At 39.2% G+C, this 13,203-nt stretch overlaps 1 protein-coding gene across 11 annotated transcripts in view; it reads left to right on the forward strand.

Annotated features, from left to right (window-relative positions):
- Positions 1 to 13,203, forward strand: part of DTNB (dystrobrevin beta) — a 193,838-nt gene that overhangs the window by 6,106 nt on the left and 174,529 nt on the right. The window lies entirely within an intron of this gene.

A 13,203-nucleotide genomic window follows, 5' to 3' on the forward strand; every position in this document is an offset into this window, starting at 1 on the left:
AGGAAAGAGGGAAGGGACAGGAACAGAAGAAGGGTGCAAAGGAAGCAAGGAAAGGTGTGAAAGGGGAGAGTAAGAGAGGAAGGAGTGAAAGAAGGGAATGAAGGAGGAAAGAAGGGAGGAAGGAAAAGGAAAGCAAGAAATGGAGGGAGGAAAGGAAGGAAGGAAAGAAAGAAAGAAGGGGGGAAGGGACAGGAACAGAGGAAGGAAGCAAGGAAACTTATGAAAGGGGAGAGTAAGGGAAGAAGGTAGGAAGGAGAAAGAAAAGAAGAAATAGAGGAAGGGAAGGTAAAAGAGAGAAAGAAAAAGAGCAAGAAAGAAAGCAAGAAAGAGAAAGAAAGAAAGAAAGAAAGAAAGAAAGAAAGAAAGGCAACTTCAAAGAAAGGCTCACTGAGCATCTCTCACTCTCTCTTTCTATCCCTCTTTCTTTCTTTCTCTTCCTTTCTCTCTCTCCTCTTCCTTTATCTCCTCTCTCTCTCCCTCTCTCTTTCTCTCCCCCCTCTCTCCCCTTTCCCTCTCTCTTTCTCTCTCTCCCTCTCTTGCTATCTCTCCCCCCTTTCCCTCTCTCTTTCTCTCTCTCCCTCTCTTGCTATCTCTCCCCCCTCTCCCTCTCTCTTTCTCCCTCTCCCTCTCTTTCTCTCTCTCTTCCCCTCTTTCTCTCTCTTCTTCTCACTTTCTCTCTCTTGTTTTCTTTCTGTCTCTTTTGCTTTCTCTCTCTCTCACTCTTTCTTGTTTTCTTTCTCACGCTCTTTCTCTCTCTTGTTCTCTCTCTTGCTATCTCTTTCTCCCCCCCTTTCTCTCACTCTCTCTTTCTCACTTTCTCTCTATCTTGATGTCTGTTGCTATCACTCACTCTCGTTCTCCGTTCTTCTCAGTGGTGACGCGCGCACGCCCTGCCCGCCTCACCTTTGCGAGAGCACTTTCGCCCCGGGCTCTCAGCAAGGGGGTTTGCAGGAGAGGTGGGGCCGGTGAAGGTGATATTCAATGTCGGGGGCGCACAGGCGGTTGCACGCGCTCCCTATCTCCCTGCTAGCCCACTCGGAATATTCAAAATAAGAAAAGCCTTCGCCGGCAAAGGTTTTTCTTATTTTGAATACTCCGAGTGGGCTAGCAGGGAGATAGGGAGCGCGTGCAACCGCCCGTGCGCCCCCGACATTGAAGACCTCCGCTGAGAAAAGCCTTTGCCGGCATTTCCTCTTGGCGTCAAGGAGGCGCAGCGGCGGGCGGAGAGAGGGAAGGGGGGACAGCAGCGTCCCTCCTGGCCTTGGCGGGCCGCCCGACCCTCCCCACCTCCTGCAAACGCGGCGGGCGGCGGGGGGAGAGCGAGGAGCCGGTTCCGGCGGGCGCGGGGCTTGGCTGGCTGGCGGGGGGAGCGCCGCTGGTGGTGCGGAAAGGCCAAGGGGGCCCTGGCGCCGCGGACCGGCTGAAAACCCCCAACGGCCCGGTGCCGGTCCGTGGACCGGCGGTTGGGGACCTCTGATCTAGTCCAACCCCCTGCCCAAGCAGCAGACCCTCCATCTGCCTCTACCTAGGATTGAACTCACAACCTCCTGATTATGAGGCAAGAGCTCCACCTCTAGGCCACCACAGCCTTATGTCACACGCATCACAATGTCATGAAAACTGCATGACTTTGTATTTGTGCCTAATTCCACAATGCAAATAATATTCGCCAGAGTTTGCCATGATGTCACAATGCCAATTTCATCATCTTTTCCTCATTGCAGTTTGTAGCCAATGCCTATATGAGTTGTAGTTCAGCACTGTCTGTTTACCACAAATTCTCACAGAGAATAACACGTAGATGAATGGGACTCTTAGAGAAGGCTATAATTAGCTTAATTTAGATTCAGAGTCTTAAACATACGAAAGGTGGAATGAAAACTAATTGCTTAGGTTTTCACATCATGCAGAAAATGTTAAGATATTCTGTGTATACTTTCTGCAATTTACTGCAGAAGTAGTCATTCAATTTACTGCAGTGGCAGCCAAATTCGTTTGGAAGAAAACAAGAAAGCAAAGAACTAATAACTACTCCTGATTTAAATTTGCAAAGCCTACTCTGAGCATCACATCGCAACTCAGTCATAAAAATAACTGAAGCAATGTTTTATCTAGTGCAGTATCCTTTTTTTTCCATAGTGGCTAGCCAGTTATTGTTAAGAATCCCCCAAATTAAATATGGGAGCAATATTTCTTATCCACTGCATTATAACTGTTGAGCAGATACAAGAGTCCTGAATTCTTAAAAACCAGTGAAGCTTTAAAGCTGTTTACTGAAGGCTGTTTGTACAAAGTTTTGTCAGTGTACATCATGCAGAGTCAACATGTGATTTTATTGATCTCATTAATCAGAAATACAGTCTTTTTGTCACAATGTTGCTGCTTCACTCTTTCTCCTGGTCCTGAAGAGAAATCCCCCTCACCATTTTTATGGGACCCAGACTATAAATTATTTGTAACTATTTCAACCAATTCTGTTCAGTACCTATTGTAAAATGTGGTCTATATTAGGTTTATCCAATTTTTCCATGCAAAAGGAGTTTGGGAACAGCTGGGATATGTTATTACATTAGCATTTATAAAGGACATAGATTTTGTAAGTTTGGAGTATAAAACAGACATTATTCTACACATATTTGGCATTACAGTATTTATAATATACAAATATCACTACAGTATTACAAAAGCCGGAACCGCCTTCTACCGCACGAATCCCAGCGGCCGATAAGGTCCCACAGAGTTGGCCTTCTCTGGGTCCCATTAACCAAATTATGTTGTTTGGCGGGCCCCAAGGGAAGAGCCTTATCTGTGGCGGCCCCGGCCCTCTGGAATCAACTCCCCCCGGAGATTAGAACAGCCCCCACACTCCTTGTCTTTCACAAGTTACTCAAGACCCACCTATATCGCCAGGCATGGGGGAACTAAGACATCTCCCCCAGGCTTTCTTATATTTTATGTTTGGTATGTATGTGTTGTATGGTTTTTAACAGTTGGGGTTTTTTAATATAATTTTTATTATTAGATTTGTTCCATTGTTATACTGTTTTTATTACTGTTGTGAGCCGCCCCGAGTCTTTGGAGAGGGGCGGCTTACAAATCTAATAAATTATTATTATTATTATTATTATTATTATTATTATTATTATTATTATTAATTGGTTGAAATTGGGAAGCAGAGGCTACTGCTTCCTAAAAACCGACAATTTATGTTTCTTCATAACAGTAGCAAAAAAATGCAGGAAACGTGTCCTGAATTCTGCTAGCATAGTCTCTCGCAACTGTTCATTTTTTAAAAAGTGTGCTGAAGTAGACTATTATAAAATGAAAGAGCCTGACCCAGTACCAGATTTTTCTGAGGCATAGATTTTTGATGCCCTTGTTTTAGAATTCTCAGTGGAATGCAAAATATTTTCTTCGAACAGCAGCCATGAAATTTGTGAAAAATACAATATGTCTTGGGCTGTGCACCTCATAGGAAGAACAATACAGGAGGTACAGCATGTCGCTTGGCGGGACCCAGGGGAAGAGCCTTCTCTGTGGCGGCCCCGGCCCTCTGGAACCAACTCCCAACAAAGATTAGAATTGCCCCCACCCTCCTTGCCTTTCGTAAGCTAGTTAAAACCCACCTCTGCCGTCAGGCATGGGGGAATTGAGATCCTCTTTCCCCCTAGGCCTTTGCAATTCTATGCATGATATGTATGTATGTATATCTGGTTTTTATATTAATGGGTTTTTAATCGTTTTTAGTATTAGATTACTATTGTACACTGTTTTATTGTTGCTGTTAGCCGCTCCGAGTCTCCGGAGAGGGGCGGCATACAAATCCAATAAATAAATAAATAAAAAAATCCAATAAATAAATAAATGTAGCATGCTGACTGCCAGTGATAATTTGCCGGTCCTCATTCAGCAATATTGTTGAATCTTCACTATACAAAATAATCCTCAGCCTTTTTGTGTTCATATATTACGTGAAACCATAAAGCAGATTGTTTGCCCTAGAGTCAATTTAATGTGTGACTGCGACTGTTGTGCTTATAAAGCATGATGTATACCTTGCAATAAGCCAAAGATAGCTTATCCAACAAATCTTGTTTAATTAAACCATAACTTTTAATGCAATATAGTCTCTGAAGGAATGAACTCTTTAAGAATTTCGCTTGTTCTGAAAAGCAGTATTGAAGAGGGCTTTTAAAACCGTGTACTCCTCTCCTCAGCAGTATTTCCATTTACATATATATCTTAGGAACAAACTTTCATGTTTACCTAACAGATTTCCAGTGAGATACAATCCTGGTAACTGGGATTTGGGGAATGCATGCTACATGGTACACCATGACCATATTAACTACTAAATATATTCTTCAGAATTAATTAAGAAGAAATTAATATGCACAATTGAATCCAGGAACTCTTGAAATTAAGATGAAAAGGTTTATTGCAAAGCAAACTTGATTGATTGGTTAATTAGGTGCCATCAAGTTGATGTTGAGTCTTAATGATTAGATGGACTTTCTCCAGATGCTTTCTGGCCCTTTAGGTCCAGTGTATCCATTAATACTGTAATTGACTCCATCCAACTTCCTGCTCCTCATCTTCTCTTTCCATCCTTCTCAAGATTATGGACAAGGGAGCTGGATTTTTACGTAATGTGTGTAAAATTCCTTGAATACGGATTGATTTGTTCTATTATTGATTTGTTTTTCTTAGCTATCCGTGGTATTTTCAGGAGACTTTTAATTACAATAATTCCAAAGCATCAGTACAGTATTCTTCTGCCATCCTTGTTTGAAGTCCAGCTTTCACTTCCATGGCATGTCTCAGGGAAAAAACACTACTCCACAGATACAGAAGTTTCCCTGAACCATCCAGAGTGCAAAAAAACAGCCCAAAGGGCAAATCGGAAGTGCATTTTCCGAACTTCCAGTTTATCTATTGGTCTGTTTTTTGTACCCCGGGGCTTCAGGAAGTTTCCCTGAACCTTTTGGAGTGCAAAAAATAGCACAACGGGCAAACCGGAAGTCCGTTTTTCCAAACTTCTGGTGTGCCTGTTTTAACACTGTCCCAGGCTTTAGTGAGGCCTGTGTGCATGCCCGGGGATGGGGAGGGGATTGTGGGCATGCGTGCGGGGGAGGGAAGGGTTTGGGCATGGCACGCACGGTACTATATTCACACACCTCCTTTTGGCACTTGAACCAAAAAAAGGTGCGCCATCACTGGTATTTGTGTATGTGTGTGTGTATATACACACATACACACATATGTTTTTGTAGATTTTCACGGGTACAGATATGAAGGTCTTGGCATATTCGGGTTTCTTCCCGTGTAGGTTTCAGAGATTTCTGGCGACGTTTCAACCAGGTCCCACTCGTCATCTTCAGGCTGGTGCTTTTGTCCTTGTGCTGAACACAGTGTTCGCCCTAGCACAAGGACAAAAGCACCAGCCTGAAGATGACGAGTAGGACCTCGTCGAAACGTCACCAGAAATATCTGAAACTTACATGGGAAGAAACCCGAATATGCCAAGACCTTCATACCTGTACCCATGAAAATCTACAAAAACACACACACACATACACAGATCACAATGGCTGTTGCCTCTTCATTTATACACATATATCAAGAATTGTTCTAAAATGGCAATGGCTGTTGCCTCTTTATATATACTATATAGTATACTATATAGTATATCTTTACTATACTATTCTATACTATACTATACTATATAGTATATATATACTATACTATATAGTATATATATATATATAGTATATACATACCTATTCCTATGTTTATATACTATATAGTACATATATAGTATGTCTTCGGAGAGGGGCGGCATACAAATCTAATAAATTATTATTATTATTATTATTATTATTATTATTATTATTATTATTATATATATAGTATTCTACGGAGAGGGGCGGCATAAACATCTAATAATAATAATAATAATAATAATAAATAATAATAATAATAATAATTCCTATGTTTATGTTTCTTATGTCTTCTGTTACCACTCTGTTAGTTTTGTACCTTCCGATTTTATTTTCCTGCATGGCAACATCAGCAACTAGATTTCTTTAATATAACTGTAACATAAATGCTATTGGTATTTTGAAGGATCTTTCTTAGTAACAAGTCACATTGCTCAATTGAAATTCTTGCCAGTGACATTTACTTTTTAAATATGGTGCAGTTGAAAATGGAGCAAGAACATGTCTAAGAGGCTGTCTAAGTGCATGGCTAGGAAGAGTAGTATTCCGTTTGTATTGTAAGGTAGAATATCATCTCCAAGCCTATATTTTAGGTAATTGGTTTTTAAAAATACAATAAAAATTCAAACAATTGCAAATGACAATATTATTCCTTGCGTGTCCAAATGAAAGATGGTTTTTAATGAATTCTTGAACATCTGACAGAAATTTGAAATTTGATTATTTTAGCTGCGGTTTATTACCATTTGATCTTTCATTAAAACGCATGCATACTTTTCTGGAGGAAGATAACCGCATTCAGATTTTGGATATCATATTCTGGTTTCAGTCAGTCACAGAAAATAAAATAAATAAATATTATTATTATTATTATTACTATTATTATTATTAATTAGATTTGTATGCCACTCCTCTCTGAAGATATGTTTGATTTAAGACCGTTGAGGGCATTTTTATTGCTTTTGACTCTTGAATAACAATTCAGAATCATTCACTGATATAAATTGAAATATTCTTTTAAAGTAATCTTCCATTCTGAAGATTATACTTTAGTTGCTTTCCAGGAAATACAATAATCTGACAGGCAGTTTTGGGCTGGTCAGTTTTACAATAACATTTTCAGCAGGCTGTGTGAATAAACTCTGAAGTTGTTTCTTTCCGATCTCTTTCCAAATGAATACTTTCTGTTCTGTACTGAGGCAGAATTGGGGTGGGGACTCTGTAGCTCTTCAATTCCCCCCCCCCAACTGTTTTGGGTGTTTCTTTGGCACATATATATACAACATTGAAATAACTTTTTTCGAGCTGCGGACTCGTGATAAAAAAGCAGGATTAATTTCTGCATAGATAGATTTAGAATTAAATACATGCACTATGCACATTTGAATCCAGATATTTTCAGCAAAATTCCTGCCATATCCAAAGAACTTGATGCATTTGGTTGCTGTATTTTCTGAATTTGAAGAAGATAGTAAGTAGCCGTGCTTTTACAACCATAAAAAAGGGAGAAACACTGTTTGAAAAAAAAGAATTGTCTTGCTTCTTCATTTTTGCAGATCAGAACAATGTCAGAAATTAATTTGGTTAGAAAACTGTTTGGTTAGTTTAATGTTTCCAAATGTAAAACAATGCACTTGGGGAAAAGGAATCCTCAATCTGAGTATTGTATTAGCAGTTCTGTGTTAGCAAAAAATTCAGAAGAAAAGGATTTAGGGGTAGTGATTTCTGACAGTCTCAAAATGGGTGAACAGTGTGGTCGGGCGATAGGAAAAGCAAGTAGGATGCTTGTCTGCATAGTATAACAAGCAGGAAGAGGGAGATTATGATCCTGCTATATAGAGCGCTGGTGAGACCACATTTGGAATACTGTGTTCAGTTCTGGAGACCTCACCTACAAAAAGATATTGACAAAATTGAACGGGTCCAAAGATGGGCTACAAGTATGGTGGAAGGTCTTAAGCATAAAATGTATCAGGAAAGACTTAATGAACTCAATCTGTATAGTCTGGAGGACAGAAGGAAAAGGGGGGACATGATCGAAACATTTAAATATGTTAAAGGGTTAAATAAGGTCCAGGAGGGAAGTGTTTTTAATAGGAAAGTGAACACAAGAACAAGGGGACACAATTTGAAGCTAGTTGGGGGAAAGATCAAACGCAACATGAGAAAATATTATTTTACTGAAAGAGTAGTAAATCCTTGGAATAAACTTCCAGCACACGTGGTAGATAAATCCACAGTAACTGAATTTAAACATGCATGGGGTAAACATATATCCATCCTAAGATAAAATACAGAAAATAGTATAAGGGCAGACTAGATGGACCATGAGGTCTTTTTCTGCCGTCAGACTTCTATGTTTCTATGGTAGTGGAAAGACTTTATTTGGAAAAACCCTGCAGTAGAATAAGTTGGCTCATATTGTTATATAAGAACTAAAAACAAAGCAGTACAGTAGTTGTATTCCAGCTCTATATTCAGTTACTGTACTTGTTTAAGAAGGTCTAATAAGATCTCTAGAAAAACTTATTTTTTTTCCCCTTCTGTTCAATCACATCTGATTTTCAGAGACTGAAATTTGCTTGGCAAGATTTTTCAGACGTGGCTTTCCATTGCCTCCTTCCTAGGGCTAAAGGAAAGTGACTGGCCTAAAGGCAAGAATAGAATTCAGAGTCTCTTGGTTTGTAGCCTTAACCATTATACCAAACTGGCTCTCAAGAGCAGATACATGGGTGAATATCATCTAAAAGTAAACTATCAGCTTCCATCACTGTTAATTAGTTTGAAAGAGGAGTAATTTTACCTGTGGGAAGAAAATTGAACAGTAGTAGTTTTATAAGGGCGAATGGTTATAAGTCAACTAATGTGTAGTTCTCAACCTACAGGTTGTGTAGGAGAATAAATGGCAAACTGTACTTAAGAGTATTGTAAAATATATTTTAAAAAAGCAATTTAGTCACGCAGCAGTTAGTGTTCTATAAACTCAGATGGTATAATTAAGATTATACATCCTACACGGACTAAACTGTTTGCTGTTCTAAAACAAATAAACAACCTCAAAAAGAATCAAGTACATTTGTATCTGTGTAGAACAAGGCAACAGAAGTACAGTTTTAAGTAGTATTAAAGCTCTCCAAAGTTTGTCCAAACCAGGATTTGTTCCTTCTTTTTCTTATTGTAAATCAAAATTTGAACCCATGATTTATGATTTCTCTTAAAGATTGAATGATTAGTATAAAAGTTAGTTTACAAAATGCATATTCTGCTATTCAGTTCAAAATTTACCAGGTGATTTGCAGATATGTAAACTCAATTACATATAATGTACAGTGGTACCTCTACTTACGAACACCTCTACTGATGAACTTTTCGAGATATGAACCCGGTGTTTAAGATTTTTTTTGCCTCTACTTGTGAACCATTTTCCACTTATGAACCCGAGTCGTCGCCGCTGGGATGCCCCGCCTCCAGACTTCCGTTGCCAGCCGAAGTGCATCTCCTTGCACTGCTGGGATTCCCCTGAGCCTCCCCTCACTGGGATCCCTTCATTTTTGCCACCATTGCTTTGAATCCCAGCGAGGGGAGGCTCAGGGGAATCCCAGCAGTGTAAGAACGGGTGCTTTGGGTGGCAGCGGAAGTCCGGAGGCAGGGATTCCCAGCGGTGCAAGGCAAAAGGGGCATCTCTAGGAATCTCCTGGGAGGAAACAGGGCCGGAAAAGGCAGGGAGAAGCCTCCGAGGGGCCTCTCTAGGAATCTCCTGGGAGGAAACAGGGCCTCCACCCTCCCTGTGGTTTCCCCAATCACACATATTATTTGCTTTTACATTGATTCCTATGGGAAAAATTGCTTCTTCTTACAAACTTTTCTACTTAAGAACCTGGGCATGGAACGAATTAAGTTCGTAAGTAGAGGTAGTACTGTATATTGTGTGAAAAAAGCACTTCAGTTACTTGTCTTAAATCTTCCACCACTCAGCTTCATTTGATGATTTGGATTTATAATATTTCTCCTCAGTATGTAATTCAGTCCCTCTAGTACAGTGATGGTGAACCTATGGCATGTGTGCCACAGGTGGCACGCGGAGCCGTATCTGAGGGCATGCAAGGTGTTGCCCTGTGTCTGCTCCTGGGTGCAATTTCACACTGGCCAGCTTATTTTCGGCCTTTCCGGCCATTTGCTCTCCTCAGGGTTCAGGAAAGCCCCCTGAACCCAGGAGACAGTGAAAAACGGCCCAGTGGGCCAACCAACAAACTTCCGGTTGGCCTCTTGGGCCGTTTTTCGCCGTCCCTAGATTTCAGAAAAGCATACAACAGGCCTACTCGAAGCTTCAGTGGAGGGGTGTGTGTGCGTGCAGTGCTGTGTGTTCATGTATATGCATATGTACAGGGGCCAGCACGAGGTTGTGGGCATGTGCAGAGAGAGAGCATTGCCTTATAGGTGTGGGCACATGCCCATACTCTTGGCATCCGAAAAAGGTTCGCCATCCCTGCTCTAATAGAATTTAAAAAAAAAAAAGATGTGGGAAATTATTTCTATCTATGCATATGAGAAGGTGGATTTTAGCTATACAGTGTTCCCTCACTTTTAACGGGGGATGCGTTCTGAGACTGCCCACGAAAGTCGAATTTCCGTGAAGTAGAGATGCGGAAGTAAATACACTATTTTTGGCTATGAACAGTATCACAAACCTTCCCTTAACACTTTAAACCCCTAAATTGTGATTTCCCATTCCTTTAGCAACCACTTATATTATTACTCACCATATTTATTAAAGTTCATTAAAAAAATATTTATTAAAGGCAGACGAATGTTTGGCAGTGACATGACGTCATCAGGCGGGAAAACCCGTATATAGGGGAAAAAACTGTGAAGTATATTTTAATTAATATTTTTGAAAAACCGTGGTATAGACTTTTTGCGAAGTTCGAACCCATGAAAATTGAGGGAACACTGTATTGGGTCGAAACAGGTTTAGCTTTGTAGATTACAAATTGTGTCCAGAATAGGCGTTGGTTTATAATTGATAGTGACTGCAACGACTCACTACTAAAAATAGTCCTCATTTTACGACCATTCATTGTTCAAAGTTACAACAGTACTGAAAAAAACAGATTTATGACTGGTCCTTTCACTTACAACGATCCCAGCAGTCACAGGGTAGTAATTTGTGAATACTGTTTGTGACCTTCTTAGCTGATTTCTAACAAGTATAGTCAATGGGGGAGGCTGACTTGCTTAATGACCATATCACTTAGCAACAGACTTTCCAGTCCCAATTATGGCAGTAACTTGAGGACTACCTGAATTTATTAAAAATAAAAGAAAATATTATTTTACTGAAAGAGTAGTAGATCCTTGGAACAAACTTCCAGCAGACGTGGTAGATAAATCCACAGTAACTGAATTTAAACATGCCTGGGATAAACATATATCCATCCTAAGATAAAATACAGAAAATAGTATAAGGGCAGACTAGATGGACCATGGGGTCTTTTTCTGCCGTCAGACTTCTATGTTTCTATGTTTCTATGTAAAAATACAGTAAGTCCTTTTTTAAAAAAAGCTTCTGTGTGAATAGGAAGGTGAGCTGTTTTAGGGAACCAATGAAAGTTAAAGTGGATTTTAAAGCAGACACGATTTTTTCAGGCTCATATGGAATTTTTTCTTGGGAACTGTTGACAATTGTTAGCTTAAATCCTGAAAACGTGCTTGTCTCATGTTGCAATATGATTTGGTATTGGAACACATGAATTTAGATCTAGAGATTAAATCACTGTCTTTGAATTTATTTTCCAAAAATATTACAAAATAGGCCGTTACCTACAGCTGATGAGCTCCAAAAAGAGCGAAACCTGTTAAAATAGGTCCTGTAGTATTGGCCTTAATAAGTACTGTAGTTATTTGCATGGTCATATCTACAACTCCCTTTTAAAATTCTTCACAAATGAGCAAAGCAGATTAAATTCTAAATGCAGCCTGGAATATACTGTTACTCAGTGCTGGAGTTTATTAGGACTTTACCTGGCATTCCTGTTCCTAAGTAATAATAATAATAGTAGTAGTAGTAGTAGTAGTAGTAGTAGTAGTAATAATAATAATAATAATAATAATAATAATAATAATAATAATAACAACAACAACAACAACAACAACAACAATCTGGTTTTCTGAGCATTTTTCTATTTTTCTTCATCACAGCATCTACTTTTCTGCATCATGTTTTCCTGTTTTAATGTACAATATATATTTTCCTGATTTCTCCTAAGAAAAGAAATGAGATGAAGAAAGTTAAATGGCATTTAAAAAATTTAATATTCCCAAAAATACAATTGGCCTATCTGTGAAAAATTTGGACAGATACTGCTGGTTTGGCATAATTGTTCAGGTAGTCCTTAAGTTGCAGCCATTTATTTGGACCATAGCATTCAAAATTAAAACAGCACTGAAAAAAAGTGACTTGCAACTTTTTTTACTATATAACTACTATACAACTTGTTTTACTATATAATAATAATATATAATAATAATATTTTACTATATAATAGTAAAGAGTATAGAATCTTTGGAGAGGGGCGGCATACAAATCGAATAATAATTTAATAATTTAATAATTTAATAATAATTTATTAGATTTGTATGCCGCCCCTCTCCGAAGACTACATATGTTAATGTAGTGTATATTGGAGGTGGTGACCCTTTGAGAGCTGTATGGAACGAAATTTCATTTTAATATATGCCAATTAGTGTACATTCAAAGTAACAATACAGTTGTTCTAAGTCTAAAGACCTTTCACCTACAACTGTTGCAGCATCTGTGATCAAAATCTGGATGCTTGGCAAACAACATGCATTTACAACTGTTACTGCCTCTCCAAGTTGTGTGATTTGCCATTTTTTAACTTTCCCAACCGGCTTCTGACAAGCAAAGTCAGGGAGGAACTCTGATTCTCTTTAACGACTGCGTGATTAACTTAACTGGTAAAAAAGGGGCATAAAATAGGTCATAATTCATTTAACTATCTTGCTTAGCAACAGGCATTCTGTTCCCAATTATGGTTGTAAGTTGAGGACCACTTGCATTATGTATAAATAAATAAATACTATTACACGTGCCTTGCCTGCGGAGGTTGTGAGAGCTCCAACACTTGAAATTTTCAAAGGGGGATTAGACTGCCATTTGACCGAAATGGTGTAGGAACTCCTGCTTGAACGGGGGTGTGGTGGGTGGGGTTAGACTAGATCAGGAGTAGGCAAAGTTAGCTCTTCTATGACATGTGGACTTCAACTCCCAGAATTCCTGAGATAGCATGATTGGCTCAGGAATTCTGGGAGTTGAAGTCCACAAGTCATAGAAGAGTCAACTTTGTCTACCCCTGGAATAGATGACCTACGAGGTCCCTTCCAACTCTAATAATAATCTAATCTAAATTGCTCTTGAATTCCTGGGTTTTTTAAAAATAAAAAGTAAAAATCAATGTGATAG

Source organism: Erythrolamprus reginae, chromosome 1 (assembly GCF_031021105.1).
Source record: "Erythrolamprus reginae isolate rEryReg1 chromosome 1, rEryReg1.hap1, whole genome shotgun sequence".
In the NCBI taxonomy this organism is placed as follows: domain Eukaryota; kingdom Metazoa; phylum Chordata; class Lepidosauria; order Squamata; family Dipsadidae; genus Erythrolamprus; species Erythrolamprus reginae.